The sequence below is a fragment of the Odontomachus brunneus genome, unplaced genomic scaffold, assembly GCF_010583005.1.
Source record: "Odontomachus brunneus isolate Ranch 3 - 2012 unplaced genomic scaffold, Obru_v1 Obru_scaffold_082, whole genome shotgun sequence".
Taxonomy (NCBI): domain Eukaryota; kingdom Metazoa; phylum Arthropoda; class Insecta; order Hymenoptera; family Formicidae; genus Odontomachus; species Odontomachus brunneus.
In genome coordinates, this window is record NW_022639532.1 from 599,377 (window position 1) to 609,728 (window position 10,352).

Consider the following 10,352-nt stretch of genomic DNA (forward strand, 5'->3'; position numbering starts at 1 on the left):
AGAGAGAGAGAGAGAGAGAGAGAGAGAGAGAGAGAGAGAGAGAGGGAAAGAGATGGGTAGAGGGGCAGGAGAGAGAGAAACTTGCAGCTCCACACAGCTCATCATCAGTGTTAATCCGTGTAAATGTATCCGTTTTAATCTCACTGTAAACGTCCCCCCGTCTTTACTCGCGCGGGAACTATTACGGAAGTATGCTCTGGCGAGATATACACTTCGCGCGAGTTCGCCGAAGCGTACTTTAACCTTTCCGTATTTATGCTGTATTACGTCCGACACCCATCGCATCGGAATTTCAATTTAGACGTGCGATGCGAGAATCGTTCGGGCGCGGGATAAAGCCTGAACGGGATTTCGTCCGCCGCAATCAGATTTTCGGCAAACCGATTAGTCGGGCGCTTCGCGAGTCATTCCGATGCCGGATCTCGTGTCGAGACACGCGTCGGTTGACATGTGAGGAATTATCGCGCGTAATTATGTATACAAGTCTTCTTCAATGAATAACTACAAAACCACGTGATCATTTAAAAAATGGCACGGGACTTTCTCGTTCAGTTTGACCTCCAATGCACATGACGGCGGAAGACGTCGGTCATTCATTCACCCATTTTCTTTGATTAATAGCTTTGCTTAATAGATTTCTCTTATTAAATAGACATATTCTATATCTAGATTATTTTCCTTTTTATTATTATCTTTTTAACAAAGTAGAATACGAAATATAATGGAGAATATTAATAAATTTCTGGAGAGAATTCAATATTTACTTTAACATTCATTACTGAATAAGTTTTTTCTATTAACTGTTAATATTTAATATTGCTGAAGGTTCGAATCTCGGCCAAACCGAGAAATTATTTGTATAAATAATTTCGTATAAATTTGTATAAATAATTTTGTATATATTTATATAGGTAATTTTTTTCAACTTTTTACATGTTTTGTTTAAACATTTTATTATTTATACAAGTAATTTTACACATTTGACTTCATATTCATAATCAGCAATAATTATTACTCTGTTAATATTTTGTTAACTGTAACGTTATTTTGATTTTAATAAAGCTCAGGAATAAGTATCTATGTTCTAAGAGGATATTCGCTATTTTGTACGTATATCCACTGTTCTTCTCAAGACATAAGCACTACAAAAACAAGCACATGAGCAACATATCACTTTTGGGACCACCTGGTTTCCTCTATCTAGAAAATTGGTTGCACAGCTAACTAAGGGCTAGCGAAACGAGGTGAAGTCATTCGCCATTCGAGCGCAAAGGATTGGAACGAAAACCGATGCAGAGAAGAGCGTTGCGTTCGCTGACGGAGATATCGATTCCGTCGATCTCGACGTTACCGTTCATGAGTTCTCATCGAAATTACGAGCCCTAGATACCTAAGTACCTAGTCCGCGTGGCCGTAAAACAGCTACTGGAACCTGTTCGTACATTCGGCGAGGCGAGTCTCGGTCGGATTATCGGAGGTTGTGCCGTGTATTTACGTTTCGGCAACGGCGAGAGAGAGAGAGAGAGAGAGAGAGAGAGAGAGAGAGAGAGAAAGAGAGAGAGAACGCAGTATGCAGATGTGTATGTTGTAACGATCGTTCGATCGGTGCGCGTCGACGGCAAGCAGGAAGAATCGGAGCGTGTAAAAGCATCGCTGTCGATCCGTTTCGATGGTAACGAGCAGAAGCGAGTCGCGAATTCGCGAGTCTCGTTGCATCCCGGGCCGCCAATTAAGGGGATGCTGAAACTGACAAGTAAACCTACCCAAAAGGTACACTTTAGAACCCAAAAGGTCCGATTTATTTCTAACTTGGCAAAAATGTACAAAAAATATTTAGGTCATATTTTTTCATTTTGGCACACTTTTTAGCTTTTTAATATTCTCACTCTCCTATTATCAACAAGTACAATAAAACTGCATAAGAAATAAAATTGAATATAAGATATAATTAAATAGTTTCAAAAAAATCGGCATAGCTGAGACACGAACCATTCTAAATTTCTTTAGCCGAGATTCCGACCGAAATATTTAAATCTATGCTTAATTAGTCTAAAATGTTTCGAATCTCGGTCAAACCGAGAAATCCGACAATTTTAATTAAAATTTTAAAAAAATCGGCATAGCTGAGACACGAACCATTCTAAATTTCTTTAGCCGAGATTCCGACCGAAATATTTAAATCTATGCTTAATTAGTCTAAAATGTTTCGAATCTCGGTCAAACCGAGAAATCCGACAATTTTAATTAAAATTTTAACAAAATCGACATAGCTGAGACACGAACCAAAATATTTTAAATCTGTGCTAAATTAGACAAAAATGCTTTAAATCTCGGCCAAACCGAGAAATTGTTTATATAAATAACTTTTTTCAACTTTTTACATATTTTTTTAAACATTTTAATATTTAAACAAATAATTTTACATATTTCATATTCATAACCAGCAAACCAAAAACGCCTATATTTTATACTCAGTTTTATTTCTTATGCATTTTTATTGTACTTGATAATAGGATTGATAATAGGAGTGAGAACATTAAAAAGCTATAAAATGTCCGTGAAACTCAAAATGGGCCAAAATGAAAAAAATTGACCTAAATATTTTTTGTACTTCTACATTTGTGTCAAATTAGAAAGAAATCGGAGTGTAACTTTTTAGTAGGTTTACTTGTGAGAACTTTACCGATTTTTCTACGTCGTATTACAGAATCATAACTGCTTTTACGCAATAAAAGCACGTGCAAAAATAAGTAGGAACATTGCTCACTCAATATGTGACGAAAACAAAAAAAATGTTTAAATGTATTGTAGAATCTCAAACTGTCAGCGTAATATTTGCCTAATTAAAAAGTTGTAGCCTAATTTAAAAGTTAGCTTGTACATATCGAAAGTGTCGATGCTTCAAACAGAAAAATTTTGAAGAACATTGCTGTATACCTTCGCATCTGAGATCAGAAGCTTAGAATATCGGAAAAGTTTGGAGAAAAATTTTTACGTTTGCATGGTTAGGTTTTCCGCTGAATGTAGTAAAATAAAGCAACACATATTTATGTATATTCTATATGCGCTACAAGAAATACAAAAAGGATAGCGTGATTGAGTTAGTGACGATCGTCTCTGCGTTATCGACGTTGTTCGAGTTTGTTATCGACTTCAGCATCCCTTCAACGAAGGAGAGTCTTTCGCGCCACGTGCTGCGCGGTCTATTCCAAATAACTAGGTGGCTCTGGTCGACTTTTGGAATCGTTCCTGAGGAAAGGATCCAGAAGCCGATCGGCTGAGCCCCAAGTTCCGGCGAGCAAACGAAAGCCGACGGAAAATTGATCGGACTGCGCCGACGAGCACAGTAAAGAGCGAGGTCTAAGTTCCGCTTTAAATATGGAACTGTAGCCGAAGCGAGCCGCGAATTATTGACTTACTCCACTTTTGCCCGGGACCCTTAACTTAACTTAACTTCAACCAACGCGTACAGTGGCTCCCGCGTGGACGGCCGGTCGTACCGACGTCAACTTCGGGCTTAAGGGATTTATTCACTCAAACCAAAATGTGCTTGAAATTACACAAAAATCTAACGTAACATTTATCGCAGTGGAGCACATTCGTAGTTAAAGTTTCATGCGATTTGTCAGCAGCGTTTATGAGAGATTTAATACTAAATTTCGCTGTTTTGCACGTACGACTTTATAACAGAAGCAATATAGATGACCATTATTCGAAAGTAAAAAAACACTTAAAAGTGATATCATTCAACTAAAGAGCATATTATTATAAGAGAAAAGTTCTCGGAATATTTTATCAATATACTCAATTGATTCAAAGAGTCACTTTATAGATCTTTTATTTCAGCATTCTCGCAAGAATTTCAGGCATGCTTCTGACGTCATAAAATGAAAGTTCCGCGGTAAGATATCATTAAACTCGGCTAAACGAATTTTCCGCGCTGTTCGTATCACGGGCTGAACTATGATTTAGAATTCCTCAAGTTAGAGTCTGGATATCGTCCGCCATTTGTTGGGAGGAAATGAGTGAGGAAGTGAGTGAGTGAGTGAAAGAGAAGCTGTAGCGTGCTTCGTCATTTCAGTTCATAGACTTATACAGATAGACTAGTCCCTACCGTAAGAGGCAGCATAGCAATATCTACGATACCGATATAGACTCATCAGTGATGAGCAATATGTGTGCCACTCCTTCCTACTAGTCCTTACCAAGCGACCAAAATCAAAGGACAGATTTCCTCAAGAGGCTATGTCTGCAACGTACATGTTCCCATGCTACCTCTTACGGTAAAGGTCAACCTATCTGTATAAGTCTTAAAGCTTCTCTCTCTTTCTTATTAAAGTTTTCCTCTCACGCCAGCCCTAAAAATGGCGAACAGATTACAAACCGATCAGGAATCATTATACTTTGTCCCAACTTTGACTGAAGGAACTCTAGTACGATCAGAGAAGACACGGAGAATCAACGAGTCGATCCGCGTTGCTAATGCAATCGTACAGGTAACTCGCGTCGCCGTTCGTTCGTTCGAAGTTCGCGAGCAGAAAAGTTTCAATGAGTCCAATTTGTCGCGTCGATCTCTTGCGATTTCATCGTCGCGAATAAACGCGGAGATCATCTTCAGTGTCTCTCTTGACGTCTCGGAATATCATCGCGACAAAATTGCATAGCTACTCCTTAAACTCTCTCTCTCTCTCTCTCTCTCTCTCTCTCTCTCTCTCTCTCTCTCTCTGCCTCTCTGTTGAATCGAATTTTGATTCGCGACACGCTGTTTCGCACACTCGAGCTCTTCCTCCTTTTTTCCCTCGACGCCAATCATCTCCCGGCTTTTCCTCGCGTCGAGGAGGGTCGCGTCGCGTTACCTCGGCTCAGCGTAGCGGAAGCACCCGTCCGTTCAAGTCGACGCTGGTCCGAGTTTTCCACCTGGCCCGTTCTCCCTCCGATAGAGAGATAGATAGATAGAGACGGAGAGCGAGGAGAGAGAGCGGGGACCTGGAGAATCGGATAAAGTTTCTTCTTTGTGACGCGAGAACGCCAAACGAAGGGGGTACGAGGGGGAAGGGAAAGGGGTGAGAGAGAGGCACACCTCACTGTCTCTCTCTCACCCTTTCGTTCTCTTTCTCTCTCTCTCTCTCTTCCTCTATGTAGGTTAACCAGGTCGATCAGCCTACGTTCCCTCGTCCTCCATCACCTCGACCTACCCCCTATGTTCGCCGCCGTAACCTCTCTCGCACACTCTTAGCCCCGTTGTTACCCCCGGCCAGTGGCGGATTTATCCGTACAGCGACGAGAGCGCTCAGAGCTCGAATGCTACACAGCGTGCTCGAATCATCCCGCGGCAATTTGCCCCGACATTGTAATAAAGTCGATTTTATCAATGCAACACGCTGGAGAAAACACCACTCTCTTAAAGTGTGAATCAGTAAGAATGATTAATTCAGTACAAGGAGCATTTCATCGGCAATCAGTGAAGATTCACTGATTTTCAGTGGAAACACACTCCCCCGCTTTGCTCTGCCTCGTCTTATATCTGATTTTCACGAGTGTAGGTGGAAATCCACTGCTAAATCTGTGATACTGCAAATTCGTTATACACCAAATCCGACTTTCTGTGTTTGTGGAATTATCGATAGAATTACCGGCTTACATGCGATTTCGGTGCAATGACACTGTGTGTTCGCAAGCTGCATCAATAATAGGAACAGTGGCTATTATTCTTTCAGCGAGATTTTATTGTGACTGCAGCGCTGTACTTTCAATCGAAACACCAGTTATAAGTATAGCGTTTCAGTGAAGGATACACTGATTGTACTTTGGAGAGTAGAGATAGCACGTGGCTAAATATAGTTGTTGTAACGAAGTTTCAATATTTGTTTTCGCTCATCTATACAGAAGTATTGTAGAAGCCATAGAATTCTACAAGTGGTACTTCACTGGCCTTTTTTGCTACCTGTCTGTATGTGTTTGAGCGGCACTCTCAGTGCTGTATAGCGCAACGAAATTCTACGGACCTCTCAATTACAAAATATCTGTTCTACAAGCCCCAATAGAAAAATAGCAATGTTCCTTTCGTTGGGGCAACTTATATATGATGATAAATTAATTGAACGTTGCGCTCTAAAGTACAATCTGTTCTTCACTGAAATGTTACGCTAGTAACTGGTGGTTCAGTTGCAAGTATAGCACTGCAATCAGTAAAATCTCGCTGAAGGGATCAGTTAATAGTAGCGACTGTTCCCATTATTGATGCACTTTGCAAGCACAGATAGCGTCATTACACGCAAGGCGCATGGAAGCCGTTAATTTCGTAAACGCAGAAAGTTAGACTTGATATAACGAGTTTCTGCATTACAGATTTTGCAGTGGAATTCTCATTCCACTCGTGAAAATCGGCGAGAGAAGTGAGGGACACTGAAGTGGGAACATTTTCACTGAAAACCAATGAATATATATATTCATATATTCATCGGCCCGTCACACTTTCCCCCCATCTTTCTTCCTTCTATTAATTCAACTGGCAACATTTTTACAGACTCATTTTAAGAGAATACGAGAACTATGGTCGTGATAACTTAGGTGGAAATATATAACAACTTTAATGCCACATCTATTTAATTCGAGCACACATAAATTCTTTTCCTAACCTTGAAGAGAATGTGTGTTTGCAGCATAATACCATAATATTTTCCGCGTGATGTTTAGGATTAGTAATTCTCTGAATCCGCGTTATCAAAGTTCACGTTTGCTAGATCAAGCCCGCGGTTTAATTTAATCACTCTCTAAACTGTATTGATTTTTCAGACGACTGAAATAATTACAGCCGTACGTTTCACTGTACTCCGGGAAGCTGTTAATTAGTCACGCGAGTGAGCGTACAGGAATCCAGGGATTGATTGATCGATTGATTTTTCTCTCTCTCTCTCTCTCTCTCTCTCTCTCTCTCTCTTTCTCTCCCTCTCTCTTTTCACGGCGAGGAGCGCACGATTAAATTAACGAACGCGTTTCCAGAGACCGGAAAGTGGCCTGGAAAATGTTTTCGCGATTGGAAAGGTCGTGTCAACTGCATACTGCGTGACGTTCTCGATGCGTTGAATGCCGTCGGGGTCACCTTCGCTGAGGACGACCGCCACATATACTGACACATTAATGCACACGCGAAATGCAGCCCAGTGCTGTTATTCGTGGCGAGTTACGCGGCTGGACGGCGCGCAAACGGTTACACGTGGTAATGAGAATATTTCGCGCGCGACTCCCGGCGACGAATTCAACAGCCGCGACCGTTGCTCTTTCGTTCCCATTTCGCGATTTCGCACGAAAGCGATCACGAGCGAGTCGTCCGGCACGGCCGACGCTCATCCGTTGAATCAACAAGCGACGGAAATGCAGTTCGATCGACGTGCTCGAAAATGCAATCGGATAGCTACGAGTGCCGCTAGTATGCACTCGCGAGATCGTTAACGCGGCATATATATCGCGTCAAATTCGCGAACTTCCGATCTCGCCCAAGTGGAGTCCGCTACTGGAGTCCACACCGGTGGGACTCAATCGAGATAAAAGCGGGATAAACCGTGACCCCGTGATATTTTCGCCGACACAATGTATCACGTTTAATACTTCAATGACACTCAAGTTTATTGTGTGCTCGCAAATATAGATAATCACCTGAGGGGGTTAGCCAGAGGAGCCTGACGGGAGTGAAAATTAAGTAAAATTTGGGGAGTTGCAAAAAGTTGTAAATCAATAGAGATATAGCCCTTAACGTCCGGGGCTGCGCGCGCAATCCCCGGATATCACGACGACACGGCCGTGAGTTATTTTACTAATTCGCGAACTCATCAACCGGCAGCTGGCTGACTGACGTGCCTGAATATCGCGTTTTCCTCCCCCGCCGCTTTCAACGCAATCGCAATCTCTCTCGGCTTCATTTTTGCGCGGATGCGTCATTATACACGGCACAGGTATACACACCACAGGAAATCCGTCATTCTCGGGAGAGAGCGTTCGGAGAAACGCGGCCGCATTGCAATTAATCGATGCGTTTGCTCAAACTCAGTCGGTGGACATGACGCTGGCTTGTTGCGCGCGTGTGGGTGGGTGTGCACGCCTCTGAGAATGCACGGAAAAGCTAATTCGCCGTTTATGTGACAAATGGCGTTGAAAATATTTCCGCGTGTTTTCCGCACCGGCTGTGCTCAACAGCGCGGCGCGCCGAGACACAAAGCGTATCGACGTGGCGGAGATACAGTTAACGCGGTCCGTTAACTCCGCGGTACGCTCAACGCCGGACTTGATTCTTCGCGATCGCTCCCGAAATAATTCGCGACGACTAATGTGCGTGCACACGGCAGTGACGAATTGCAGCACGCACGCGCCTGAATTACCGTCGTTGGCAAGGATGCACTGCTCATACAGTTCTCGCAAAAAATCACGGGAAATCAGAGAGATACGCTAATACTTTCATTTCCTGTAGGAAAACGTATGACATACATACAGAGTGGCTCACGTGACAACCCAGAAACTCAAAAAATACTTGGCGTATCAAAAAGATAATTAAAAAAATATTAAGTTGTTCATGAGAAAGTTTCATGTATTCGAGAAGTTTTTCTAACTATAAGTAAGAAAACATACATACATTTTCTTAGAACTTTTGTTTTTCATGAAAACAATTGTTTATTTTATTTCAATGAATAAATTTGAATTTAAGTAGATATGTTATTAGTATCCACCGAGTATTTTTCATTTTTCAAATTTTTCTCTCACATGTATCCAAAATTTTAGATTTTCGTTATTATTTTTTAATTATTTTTTCCCTTACTAAAGTTGTTCATGAGAAAGTTTCATGTATTCGAGAAGTTTTTCTAACTATAAATAAGAAAACATACATACATTTTCTTAGAACTTTTGTTTTTCATGAAAACAATCGTTTATTTTATTTCAATGAATAAATTTGAATTTAAGTAGATATGTTATTAGTATCCACCGAGTATTTTTCATTTTTCAAATTTTTCTCTCACATGTATCCAAAATTTTAGATTTTCGTTATTATTTTTTAATTATTTTTTCCCTTACTAAAGTTGGCAACATCATATATTTTAATAGGAGCATTGTTTAAAGTGCTTCATAGTGATGATCATAAACAATTTGACGTTGATTTAGAGTCTGAATTAAAAGTTATTCTATACGGTGACATCAAATGACGTTATTATTGACGTTGGAAACGCCATTAATACGTCATTAAAACGTCATTCGATGTCATCACGTTTGCTGGACTTGATAGTTTTCCGCCCAAATCCTGAGTCAATGTAAAATTGTTTGTGCAATATAGATTAATCTCTAATTTTTTCATTATCCTGAAATATGGGTAGTATACGTAAGGGGAACGACGCGCAATTCGGTAAAAGTTTCCGCGAACTAAGCGCGCGCTATGAGCCGTGTAATGACCCAGCCGCTATGCATTTTAAAGCCTCGCGTAAATAAGTCTCCACATTAGCCCGCGACGGAATATCGAGCGTCTCGCCTTTATATTTCGGCGCACGATAACCACCGCTAAACCAGTGTAACCGTTATTCGCAATATTGAGGATGCTGAAAATTTTAGCGACAGAATACTGATATTTTCCTACGAAGTTTACGTTCTATACATAGAAAAGGATAGCGTGATTGTGTTAATGACGATCGTCTCTGCAATATCGACATTTGTCGAGTTCGGCTTCAGCATCCCCTTAAGTCAGGTCTCGGGAAACGTGTATTTATTTTTATCGAGTCGATTTCCCGGTCGCAAAACTACACAGATATAATAGTCGCGGACGACTGCGCGGTGCTGTGTCGAATGGTATAAAACCGCGGCAGATCACTGTCGCGTAATTGCATTTGTGCCGCTACCTCGTGACGAGAGTTTTCCGTGACGAGATGAGACGAGACGTGAACGCGAACGAGACATCAACGACGAGCGACGAGAGGCATGCTTAACGGCAAGACGCGAGGCGACAACTATAAATCGAGTCGTGAACTCGAGAATTCAACGCAGCCTGGAGCTCATAATCCCCGAAAAGATTTGCGGACCACCCGGCAACGCTCGCGAATTTCACTCGCAACGTTGGAGAGTTAACAGATTAGATCTTATTCCCCTCAATTTATGAGCTAATACCTTCCGAGCGAGTGCTTGATTTACGGCCGCAATTTTTCCCACAAGGCGCGCCTAATTCCGTCCCGGAGATTTCCGCGCGCCCGACGTCTCGTAAATTCGCGGGACAGCAAGCGAATCGAAATTAGGTTAAAAGTCGAACCTGCGTGCGCGCGCAAGTGTGTGTGTGTGTGTGTGTGTGTGTGTGTGTGTGTGTGTGTGTGTGTGTGTGTGTG

General features: G+C 41.7%; 1 long non-coding RNA gene across 1 annotated transcript in view; it reads left to right on the forward strand.

Moving 5' to 3' along the window:
• LOC116847720 overlaps positions 1-10,352 on the forward strand; it is a 15,663-nt gene that overhangs the window by 3,529 nt on the left and 1,782 nt on the right. The gene's annotated exons all lie outside the window — the stretch shown is intronic.